This window comes from Notechis scutatus, chromosome 3 (assembly GCF_049901735.1).
Source record: "Notechis scutatus isolate UNSWTSFEM ecotype Mainland chromosome 3, rNotScu1.2, whole genome shotgun sequence".
In the NCBI taxonomy this organism is placed as follows: domain Eukaryota; kingdom Metazoa; phylum Chordata; class Lepidosauria; order Squamata; family Elapidae; genus Notechis; species Notechis scutatus.
The window spans coordinates 204,707,296-204,719,981 of record NC_142011.1 but is presented as its reverse complement, the minus strand read 5'-3'; the positions used below and the strand labels follow the sequence as shown (position 1 = coordinate 204,719,981).

The following is a 12,686-nucleotide window of genomic DNA, read 5'->3' as shown; positions in this document are numbered from 1 at the left end:
ATGCATTTGACATATGGATGGGGAAGAAGAGTTTAACTATACTGAATTTTAAATTAAGTTGTAAATGAAATCAAATTTTGTTTTTTTCCATGGCTATTCTTACTGCTTTTGGGATTGTGGTTCTCTCACAATGTGCTTGGAAAAGATTAGGTTTGAATGTTAACCTAATAGTAAACTGGTATTTAAAAGATGTAACAATTACAGACTGTCATTAGTTTTGATTTCTTTTAAACCATTTTTCCTTAAAAAGAGAATTTGGTGGGAGAAATCCTGACTTCAAATAACTAGCATAGAAATGGGAACAAATATTCTTGAGAAAGATAATCTTTGGCAAACTATATATATATATATATATATAGAGAGAGAGAGAGAGAGGGAGGGAGGGAGGGAGGGAGGGAGGAGAGAGAGAGAGAGAGAGAGAGAGAGAGAGAGAGAGAGTTCTTGCACGGATAAGAATGTTTGTTGTTACTGTTGATGTAGTGTAGTATGTTAATTCCAAGAAGGTGCAAAAATACATTTAAGGTGCCAGATTGCTTTACTTTAATTTTTGTACAAAACCTTATTGTGCCTTCCATTTTCAGTAGTTGTAAATTGCTCATTTGAAAACTTTTAAAGTGGAATAGAAATAGAATGGAATAATCGTAATATACCGTATTTATCGGCGTATAACACGCACAGGCGTATAACACGCATCTTCATTTTAAGAGGGAAATTTCAGGAAAAAAATTTAAATTTCTAAATAAAAACTTTGAAGCACCGCCCGGCCTCCGCTTGCCCTCCGCTCGCACCGCCCGGCCTCCGCTCGCACCGCCCGGCCTCCGCTTGCCCTCCGCTCGCACCGCCCGGCCTCCGCTCGCACCGCCCGGCCTCCGCTTGCCCTCCGCCGCACCGCCCGGCCTCCGCCGCACCGCCCGGCCTCCGCTGCCCTCCCGCTCGCACCGCCCGGCCTCCGCTCGCACCGCCCGGCCTCCGCTTGCCCTCCGCTCGCACCGCCCGGCCTCCGCTCGCACCGCCCGGCCTCCGCTTGCCCTCCGCTCGCACCGCCCGGCCTCCGCTTGCCCTCCGCTCGCACCGCCCGGCCTCCGCTTGCCCTCTGCTCGCACCGCCCGGCCTCCGCTGGCTTCTTAAACATTATATCGGCGTATAACACGCATACATCATTTGCCCCCATTTTCAGGGGAAAAAAGTGCGTGTTATACGCCGATAAATACTGGTAATAGAAAATTAAGTATAGGAATATGGTTAAGAAATGTTAATGATGTTTTCAGTGTTGTAATTGTTTTTAAGTTTTTAAACTGTTGGAAAAAACTGAATAAAGTTTATTTTTTTTTAGAAAAGAAATAGAATAGAATAAAAAAATTATTGTCACTTTAAATGTACTTTACAGTGTACATTAAAATTAAATTTCATTGCATTCAGCTCTCAAAAGATAACCATTATACATATATCTACATACATACACATATATGACACAGAGAAATATCACAGTCTAGCTCGAATGTATACCTATACATGATGGGAAAAAAAGAATCCTGCGAGTTTACCAGATGGATGGCATAGGGAACAAAGATGTTACATAATCTGGTAGTCCTGCTAGAAATACTGTACTTCAAAACCTCCTCCCAAAGTGGAGCAACAGAACAGACCGTAAAGTGAGTGTGTGGGGTCTCTTAACAATGCTTCGGGCTCTAAGCACATAGCGCTTGTAAGCAGCATCCTGAATAACGGGAAGCAAACTTCCTATAATCCTCTCTGCTGTCCTCACCACTCTCTGTATGGGCCTTCTATCTGAGGCGCTGCTGCCACCAAACCAAATGGATGCAGTTTGTTAAAAAGCTCTCAACGTCGGAAATTTCCGATGTCAGTAATGCAGACGCTGGTTTGTATGGTTCACTAAGGATGATGTCTGAAGAGACCAAGTCAAATTATTAGTACATTCTTCTTTGTAGGTTTGGGCTTTAGTGTGTGTGCGTGTGTGTGTACAGGTAACCCTTGTTTAGTAACTGTTTCATTTAGCTACTGTTCACAGTTATGACAGTAATGAAAAGTAGCTTTGCAACCCAACTTCATATTTATGACTTTTGCAAACTTGTAAAGCCAAGGAAAGTTGAAGTAGGATAGTAAGAACAATCATACTTTTACTTAATGATCCAGTTACTGGTCCCAATTGTGGTTGATAAACAAAGTCTACCTCTATACTGAACTGTGTTAAAGAAAATTCCTGATTATTTCCAATTATTATTACAGATTAAAAGAAACATCTGTTTATTGGGACAGACCTCCTGCTGAGAGCCAGAAAATCTTTTTAAAGTAGGTATTCTGTTTTTGTTTTTCCTGCTTGCTGGCATGTAAACATGGATAGATTATATTGTATAAACTAGCATACATTTGAGTAAGGGTAGTGTAACAGTAATAACTTTCACCCCCTTCTGCAATTTTGGCTCTCATCTGCATGCATCTACTTATTTTTTTTTGGATGGGACCTTTGCTAGTTCATGCTGTTTCTTTAAGAGGTGTTTGATTGCCTGCCTATGGTGCAGGAAAGCATTTTCTTGTCTGGTTGTTGATAAGATTTGTGGGTGAAATCCACAAGTTGCTTAGAATGGGGATATACCAAGACTGCGGAATTGTAAAATAAAATCAGGAAGAGGAATGGGATAAGCTCAATTGTCTTACTGGTTTTTTTAAAGATAGCTTCTTAAATATTGCTGTGATAGTTAACTATCTCAGCTAGACGTCATCCTTCTTTTTTGATGATGTGAGGAAGACAAATGATTTTTAATACTTAATACTAAGTGCAAGAGGGTTAATAAGTTCCAACATTTGGAAGTGAACTGATGAGCAAGCACTTTAGCTTACTTGAGTTCAGCCGAGGTTGTTTTAATTTAGCCAAACTTCAGAAACCAGCAGATTTCAGTGGCATCTCCAGCTGGGTAGTATCAGAGACCCAGTTTAGTCTAGTTCTGGATAGTGTGGGAAATCCAACCTCTAGTCCTGCTTTAGACGTGGAAGCCAAGTGGGAGATTTTGGGCCAGTTATCCTCACAGTGAAAAAGATGATGGCAAATCATTTATGAAATTGTTAAGGTAAAGCATCTTTCATTGGCTGAAGTAAACTTTCAGAAGTGTATTTATTGTATTAAGTATGAAGGTGATGATTTGTAGTATTTTGTAAAATATTTATTAGAATGAGCTTTAGATCAGGGGTCCCTAACCCCTGGTCCATGGGGTCTGCAGCATGCTAGCAATCAAGCCACACAAACAAGCCCTTCTACCATATGCGGGCAGCATGAAAAACCACACTCTTCTGGTCCACGGAAAAATCTCTCTCCATGGAACTGGTCCCTGGTCCCGAAAAGATTCAGGACCGCTGCTCTAGATCATTTCTTTTGGATTGGTTTTCTAAGAAAAGTTACTCTGCATATTTTGCACTTGGCTGCTAAAGTGACACCAGATGAGGAACTGTATAAAAAGTGATTCGGAATATGGTTTTACTCTGGTGCATTCTTGTTTTTGTGTGTGAGAGGGAGGGGCTTCCTTTCATTTTTGATAAATTGTGGGTTTGGGACTCAGCTCTTACTGTAAAGTGATGAAATATGCCCAGATTCAATTTATGGCAGCTTGCTGACCCACCCAAAAAGCAGTTGTGACTCATTGGCTTGTCATTTTCTGCAATTGGAGAACTGCTGAATTATATTTTCAATTTATGAGAAAGTCAGAAAATAACGAGCCAGAAACTTAATTTCCATTGAAAAAATGTTTTTTTTTTTAATCTCTGTCAGTTGTATTTAACCCTGCTTATAGAAATTTGTTTCATTTGAGATTATTGTTGAAAAGCCTGGAAAACAAGTCAGGAAGGCTTTTAGCAATGTGCTTTATTTGGCCTTCTTTGTGTTCTCATGCACAGCCTTTACTTTGGATAAATAACTTGTAGAGTGAAGTACAGCAGTCCTTTTCTCAAGCTTAGTGACAGAAGTCACACTCTGGATTCTATTCATGGCTACTCTGGTAAAATGCAGAAAAGCAAACAAAAAACAGCATGGTAAGTATTTTAAAACAGGCTCTTCAACCCCCGCTCCAGAAACGGCCCTGTAAGCAAGCAAAGCCCCATCCACAGGATGCAAACAACACACAGAACCATGCCCCCCCACCCACCCACCCCGTTCATGGAAAAATCTCTCTCCACGGAACCGGTCCCTGGTGCCCAAAAGGTTGGGGGCCACTGTTTTAAATCATGAATATCAACATATATGCATATATGCAACTAATATTTACGATATAAGAGCTGTGATGGTACAATGGTTAGAATGCAGTACTGCAGACTAATAGTGTTGTCTGCCAGTTGCCAGCAGTTGGGCAGTTCGAGTCTCACCAGGCTCAAGGTTGACTCAGCCTTCCATCCTTCTGAGGTGGGTAAAATGAGGACCCAGATTGTCTGGGGGCAAGAGAGGGCTGTAAAGCACTGAAGCTGCTTTGCATGGCACAGCTGAGGTTGAAAAAGCAGGAAATGAGGATTTTCAAATGCTGCGCACCCGAGCGCAGCACTTGTCAGCTGTCCAGGTGGCACAGCTGATGATTTCTAGCAAACACTACACACATGATTGTCCGCAGTTCGGAGAACCGGCAAATTGCTCCATTGGCTGGCCCCTCCCCTCCCCGCCCACTCACTCCTTACCTGGCATGCAAGCCATCCAACATGCCTGGCTTGGTAAGTTGCTATTTTTCCTTTTTTCCACCCTGACCATCAGCTGTTCTGCTCTGCCGGGAGATTTAGGTTAGATAGAAAGCAGGAAATCCTTGGATTTCTTGCTTTCTAGCTAATCTAAAAGCAGAGCCGAACCTTCCTTAGGACTGAAGCTTTTCATTGCAGACTCAGGTAGACGATTGCAGATAGATAGATCTCTAAGTTAATCTGTGATTCTGTGAGCAACTCAATCTGCCTGCCTGCTTTGCCTGCTTTTGGGTAAAAGTTGCTTTTTTTGATAAAAAAAATCAATATTTAGATAAATATTTATAATATTTACATACAAGCCATGTCCAGCCAGTCACATGACCACCAAGCCACACCCACAAATTAGGTCACACCCACAGAACCGGTTGTTAAGAAATTTGAATCCCACCCCTGTATCCAACCCTGGCAACTTTAAAACCTGTGGATTTCAATTCCCAGAATTCCGCAACCAAGCATGGTCCACAAGCCTTAAAGTTGCCAAGATTGGACACTTCTGCTTTAGGCTATTTATATTTGGATAGAGCATGTATTTGGACTTACATTTACATTTTTATGACTATTGCTTTCTGGGAATCCCCGAGGTAGGCTCTGCTCAAGTGTTCCATTGAAATGTTAAAAGCTCTGATTTGATAAGAATTGAGAGATATTCACCGATAATAGTATGAGACACGGAATAAGGACGGTGCTTTTAAGAGCCTGGATTTAGCTTTGCAGATACTGGTACTGATAACAGGATTTAAATTCCCCTCTGACTAGTATTACAAACATTTTAGCTACATCCACTCAACAAAGGAGTAGGGGGAAAATAATTCATCCTCCTGTAAATAAGATGCTTACCAGCTTTTCCACGTAGAATTTTTTATAATGCTGCTTAAGAATTGCCGCTGAGCATTTCCTTCTGGCTTCATCATGGGAAGGAAATCATCAAAACCGGGAAATCCTGGAGGAATGTTTGATATTAAGTCAGTTCCCCACAAAGCAAGTTTGTTGTTGTTGTTAGTCACAAAGTCGTGTCCAACCCATCGCGACCCCATGGACAATGTTCCCCCAGGCTTTCCTGTCTTCTACCATCCCCTGGAGTCCATTTAAGCTCACGCCTACTGCTTTTGTGACTCCATCCAGTCCCCTCATTCTCTGCCATCCCCTTCTTCTTTTACCCTGTTCCCAGCATTAGGTTCTTCTCCAGGGAGTCGTTCCTTCTCATTAGGTGGCCTAAGTCTTTGAGTTTCATCTTTAGGATCTGGCCTTCTAAAGAGCAGTCAGGGTTGATTCCTCTAGGACTGACCAGTTGGATCGCCTTACAGTTCAAGGGACTCACAGGAGTCTTCTTTAGCACCAGAGTTCAAAGGTCTCTATTCTTTGGCCCTCGGCCTTCCTTACGGTCCAACTTTCACAGCCATACATTGCAACTGGGAAAACCATAGCCATGACTATATGCACTTCTGTTGGCAGCAAGTTTAGACAGTTTTAAAGTCTGGCTTTGACACATTGACAAATCTGGCCTTTAGGTGAGGGTGAACTTTCAGATAAGATAAAATAACTTGTCAAACAGAAGCTGTCAGTTTGTTAAACGTTGGAGAAACTTATTTTTATTTCTTTGGTGCCTGATTCCCAGCAACTCTGGGGAGCATCAGTCATCCTTGCCAAAGGCAAGGATGAAATACCAGTGGGATGGAGGACATTCGAAGTTTGGAGAGAAACTCATTCTAGAAGTATAAGGTATGGAGTGGTATAAGAAATAATTCAAATAACCCTAATCATGAGAGCTGAAGAAACTTCTTGGATGAGAAGAGAAATGTCTTCAAAGAAAAAATCAGAAAGTCCAGTTGCTTCTTGAAAACGCACCTTTGGGACAAGCATGACCTGGATGATGGATAATCTCCATAGACAACTCTGACAATGATAGTCTTTGAAATCAAATTAGTAGCTTTGCAACTAAGTATGTTATTCTGCAGTAAGTAGCTAAATATATTGTCCTAGGATTGCTTGACAGCTGTGGAGGACACTATGCTACCTTGGGAAATGGCACAATTACTGTAAGGAATGGCATTCAGCTGCCACTTTTGTGTCCCTGCATTCTCCAAAGCAGCTTTTGTCTTTGAATCCAAAGTGCTGTAAAAAAACAAGAGATGAAAAATTTGAAATTTTTAGACATAGGAAACAGGTGGGGATATGCAAATCTTAATGATCTGGAGCATTTGAAGTCTTCCCTCAGCCATGCTTAATTCATTGCTTTTCAGAAGTGGCATTGATTATTTATAGGTTTCTAGATCCAGTTCAAAGTATTGGTGTTAACCTATGAAACCTACATTTTGTCTTCTGTATATTTGTAGGACCATATTTCCCAACCATATTCTGTTCTTGTTAATGTAAGCTTCTTGAGAAGGGGATGCCAAGGGTCCTCACTCCACATTAGTTGGGAGCAGAGCCAACCTTTCTCAGTGGCAGTTCCCATGTTATGGAACAGTCTGTCTCTTAAGATATGTGAGGTCCCAAATCTTTCAGCCTTTTAAAAAGCATTCTGAAGATCAAACTGAAACAAACAATTAGAGATTTGCAGATGATATTTTGTTAGCTGGGGGAATGAAGAAAACATACGAGCTCATTTAGAAAGTAAAAATGAAAATTGAAAATATGTATTAATGTCACTCAGAACTCATCAGAAGCGCAAAAATCAGAACTTTATCTCTCTCTTTATCTTTATTTACCTGGTGTAAAAGAGGAAGAGGAGGTTAGACATATTGTGTGCTGGAGAAGCAAAGAGAAGATTAATCGAAAGGATTAGTTAAAAATTAAAAAACAGTGGATAACTTAGAAAAATTTAGTTGAATGACAACAAATACCAGTATAGTTCAGCACTGAGAAGCTGAAGAAGCTTCTTAGATAAGAAGCAAAGCATCTTCAAAGAAAAACCAAAAAGTCCAGTTCCTTCTTGAAAAAGCGTCTTTGGGACAACCATGACCTGGATGACTAAGAATGTCCTTAGACATTTGGATAATGGATTAGAAAAAACAGTCATACCTGCCGCGGTTGAAAGAAGTAGTATAATGAGAGAACAATACAGGTATCAAAAGAAATTAGTAGAATGTCCTTGAAGAAGAATTGTAATATTGCTGGAAATGAAGCTATTTGTTTAGTGACCATTCAAAGTTACAATGGCACCAAAAAAAGTGATTTATGACCAGTCACTTACAACTGTTGCAGCATCCCCATGGTCACGTGTTCTAAATTTGGGTGCTTGGTGGCAACTGGCATGTATTGAAGACAGTTGAAGATGTTGGTGTCAGGTTCCACTAACCACGAATAGAGAATAAACTACCAACAAACCAGTTTCTTTGTGGAATTCATTTATCTTTGTTGCAGTACTTGTGGTACTGACTGACCAGCATGAAGCAAATATAGTTAGGGCTATCTGCCTGGTGCTCCCCTCCACCTTTAAAGGTTATCCGTGTAATCCTGCGTCCCACCCATCCCGATGACGTGCGCTGCCCATCCCCTGCTGTAAACCACGTGCTCCTCCTCTCAGCTGCTGTAGCGCCGCCTCTCAGCTGCTATAGCGCTGCCTCTCAACTGCTGTAGCGCCACCTATCAGCTGCTGTAGTGCCATCTCTCTGCTGGTTAGGCCAGGCATTTCAACTGTTGCAGGGCTGTCCCTGTTTTCCTGATGGTGGCAGTTCCATGCTGAGCGTCTCTGAGCTGTTTCCGGCCCATCCCCGACTTCCCGATCACGGCAGCTCTGGCTCCAACATGGTCCCCACGCGATGCAGGATGCCACAGCAGCCACGCCCAGCAGGTACGGAATGCAGCAGGGTTGTGACCACGTGGTTCGGACCACCCGGTTCCCCCACCCCCCTAAATGGCAGCCCTGTGTAACCCAGGTCCGATATGCATCCCCCCACCACGGAGATGGCACTTGTCAGACAAAAGGCACAATGAGATATGTCCTTGGTACTTTAGATCCCAGATATAAAAATCCAAAGTGAGCTTGAAAACGTAGGTGATGCTTGGTGAATGTTTGGGAGAGAAGATGAGCATGATTTAGAGCAGTATCGAGTTTCATATTTTGCAAAAATACAACTATTTACATTTCCACTGAATTAATTATTCATCTGCCCGAACCTTTGATTTAAATATTTAAATCATGTCAGGTTAAATTTAATCTGTATGAAAAATTTATGAACTACATTTTTTGAGTATATATTCAACTTCCTTTTCGATTTTGTAAATGTTAAAACACTAGTACACTATTGTTTAAGAGAATAAATCAGTGATCTAGCTATACAAATAGAATCACTTCTAGTTTTACTGGGATTTCTGTGGTTTTTGTTATTTGTTAATATCTTAGTTTTGCATAAGAAATCCAATAACACATTATTTGGTTCAGACCAGACAGTACAAGCTAAATAATATTAGGAGGATGAGTACTACAACCTCAAAGTGTAGATCTTTTGTAGGAGTCTAGAAATATGTGTGTTGGTGTGTTAGAGGTGGACATCACAACTGTCCGAAACATCATCAGAGATTATCAAGCATCAACCATCTCCGCTGATGAAATACTTGACATTTCCCGCATCGACCGAGAGCTCAAAAATAGAGACGGCTCTGTGGCCCCACGCTTGTGCAGGGTCATTTGCAAAAACGAATCAAGCAAACATAAATTCATTTATACTATAAACTCACTCGCCAAAACCAACACCAACCACAAGAACCTCCGTTGCCGCCCTGACCTAACCATACAGCAACGTGCCCGCTCCCGTGTACTCCGCATCGAACTCAAAAACCGTCTAGACAATAGAGAGAAGGACCTGTACATTGACTACCATGCTGACTGTATCAAAAGTAAGCCACGCAACCCAATTCTCAACTTTTACCCTCAACCACAACCTTACCTCAACCCATCCACCATCACCCAAGACTAGGCACGCGCGCCCCCAACTACCTCAATTCTAACTACTGCCGGACTTAAATGCAAACTACTCAATACAAGAAGCCTCGTGAATAAAATACCTGAATTTCTCATCCTCCTTAATACGGCTAACTTCGACATTATATTTGTCTGTGAAACATGGCTCAATGCATCTCTCCCCGACTCTATTACCACAGTAAGAGACTATCATGTTTACCGATCAGATCGTGAAAATCGTCGAGGAGGTGGTGTTGCTATATTCTATAAAAAATCCTTACATCTAAAAAATATCCAAGTTACCCAGGAGCTTGCCCTTCCTGAAACCATCATCTGTGAACTATCCTTAAATATCACAATTCGATTCTTACTATGTTACAGAGCACCTGATTATGACATCGAACATGTAAACAAGCTAAATACATTACTAACATGGGCTACATCCTGCCCATACCCTTTTATCTTTCTTGGAGATTTCAATCTACCTCATATCGACTGGACCCTAAATAATTGTACAACTGAAATCATACACACAACCTTCTACAATGCTACTACAAATCTGGGACTGGAACAACTAGTAACCAACAACACTAGACTAAACAACTGCCTCGATCTCATCTTCTGCAATAGTTTGAATTTAATTTACAGAATACAAACTAAAGAACCCTTTTCCAGCAGTGACCACAATATGATTGACTTTTGTCTCAACATACGTCCACACAAAAATCACCTCAATGATGTAATCCCCAATCGTAACTTCAAAAAAGGCAACTATGATCATATAGACAATGACCTCTCATCCCTTGATTGGCAATCTCTATTCTCTGGATGCAATACCGTTGAAGACCATTACAACATATTCTTACTTGAAATCAAAAGAGTCATCATACTATATGTTCCAACAACAACTCCCAAAACAAAACAAAAAAGAAGATTACCCATATCAATAAGGAAACTTCAATCCAAAAAGAGATCACTCTGGCAGAAAAACAAATCTGGTCACGTTGCCAATTTCAAAAACCGATACAAAAACTTATGCCACCAGATAAAGACTGAATGCACCAATTATCACATTAAACAAGAAGAAAACCTTCTAAGCACCAATTCCACCCGTGCTTTTTACAATTTTGTAAACAACAAACTAAAAGACTCAAGGTCCATCCCACCCCTGATAGGACCTGATGGTAAAGACTGCAACGACGACACCATTAAAGCCAACATCTTTAACACATTCTTCGGCTCAGTATTTGTAAACAGCAATGGATCTTGCCCAGTATTTCCTAACCGTACCACAGATAACAACAATGACCTAATACATATCGATTTCACTGAAGACAATGTTGAAAAATCACTACGCAATCTAAAACCATCCCTATCTATTGGACCGGATGGAATATGTGCCTACTTCTTAAGAAAGCTATCCACTGCCATAGCCAAACCTCTAAGCATAATCTTTGAAAAATCTTTCAGGACCAGCTCCTTGCCTAACCTATGGTCACAAGCCACAGTAATCCCCATCTTCAAAAAGGGAGACCCAAGCCTAGTTGAAAATTACAGACCAATCTCCTTATGCTGCGTCACCTGCAAAGTCATGGAATCAATTATCAACCAATCCATCATCCTCCACTTAGAGACAAACAACCTACTCTCCAATAAACAATTTGGTTTCAGAAAAAAACTATCCTGTAATCTGCAACTCTTACACTGCAAAAACATATGGACGACACAACTCGACCAGGGCAAAGCAATAGACGCAATCTACATAGACTTCTGTAAAGCCTTTGATTCAGTGGTACACGACAAACTACTCCTAAAAATAAAATCCTATGGTATATCTGGACAACTGAATAACTGGATAGAAGCATTCCTGTCAAACAGACAACAAATGGTCAAAATCGGGAGAGTCCTATCAAATCCAGTACCTGTCAATAGTGGTGTCCCTCAGGGCAGTGTTCTAGGACCAACTCTCTTCATACTCTACATAAACGACCTCTGTGATCATATTAAGAGCAATTGCGTTCTCTTCGCTGATGATGTAAAGCTGTTCAATACCACAGACAATACTGCTACCCTACAAAAAGATCTTGACTATGTATCCGAATGGTCAAACAAATGGCAACTTCAAATCTCAACAAATAAATGCTCTGTTTTACATATTGGCAAAAAAAATCAGAAAATAAAATACAAGCTGAATAGTCAAGACCTTGTTGATGACCCAAGCTCTGTAAAGGACCTTGGAATACTCACCTCTAATGATCTGCGTGCTAGAGCCCACTGCAACTACATAGCCAAAAAGGCATTAAGAGTTGTTAACCTAATCCTCACGTAGCTTTTTCTCTGGCAATATCACACTACTAACCAGAGCATACAAAACATTTGCTAGACCAATACTCGAATACAGTTCATCAGTCTGGAACCCTCATTACGTATCTGATATTAGCACAATTGAGAAAGTCCAGAAATATTTCACAAGAAGAGTTCTCCACTCTTCTACTCGTTGTAGAATACCTTAGTGATCCAACCTTTTTATGCCGCGCCGACGCATCAGCTGGCGCCGCCCGGAATCAGCTTCTTTTGATGAAAAGCTACCTCACCGAAACTTTTTCATCAAAAAGATGGCGGCGCCAGCGCCCGTGAGCTTTTCCGGTAGAAATGGCTTGATGAAAGTGCTCCAGTGAGCTTCACCGGTTTTTCATCAAAAAGACTTTGTTCCGTGACTGACCGCCGCGGACCGGTGGTACCCTATACCAGACTTGAAATTCTAGAACTAGAAAACCTTGAATTACACTTAAGCATGGTATATAAAATCATACATTGCAATGTCCTACCTGTCAATGAATACTTCAGCTTCAACCATAACAACACAAGAGCACACAATAGATACAAACTCAAAGTAAACCGCACCAAACTTGATTGCAGGAAATACGACTTCAGCAATAGAGTAGTCAATGTCTGGAATACTCTACCCGACTCTGTAGTCTCTTCCCCAAACCCCAAAAACTTTAACCTTAGACTGTCTACCATTGACCTCACCCCTTTCCTAAGAGGTCTG

The 12,686-nt window shown here is 41.1% G+C and overlaps 1 protein-coding gene across 8 annotated transcripts in view; it reads left to right on the top strand.

Moving 5' to 3' along the window:
• Positions 1-12,686, top strand: part of PTK2 (protein tyrosine kinase 2) — a 216,056-nt gene that overhangs the window by 20,566 nt on the left and 182,804 nt on the right. For all 8 annotated transcript variants that reach the window (XM_087962246.1, XM_087962244.1, XM_087962247.1 and 5 more), the window contains exon 2: positions 2,248-2,310. The gene's annotated coding sequence lies outside the window, so the exon portion shown is untranslated. The remainder of the gene's footprint in view (positions 1-2,247; positions 2,311-12,686) is intronic.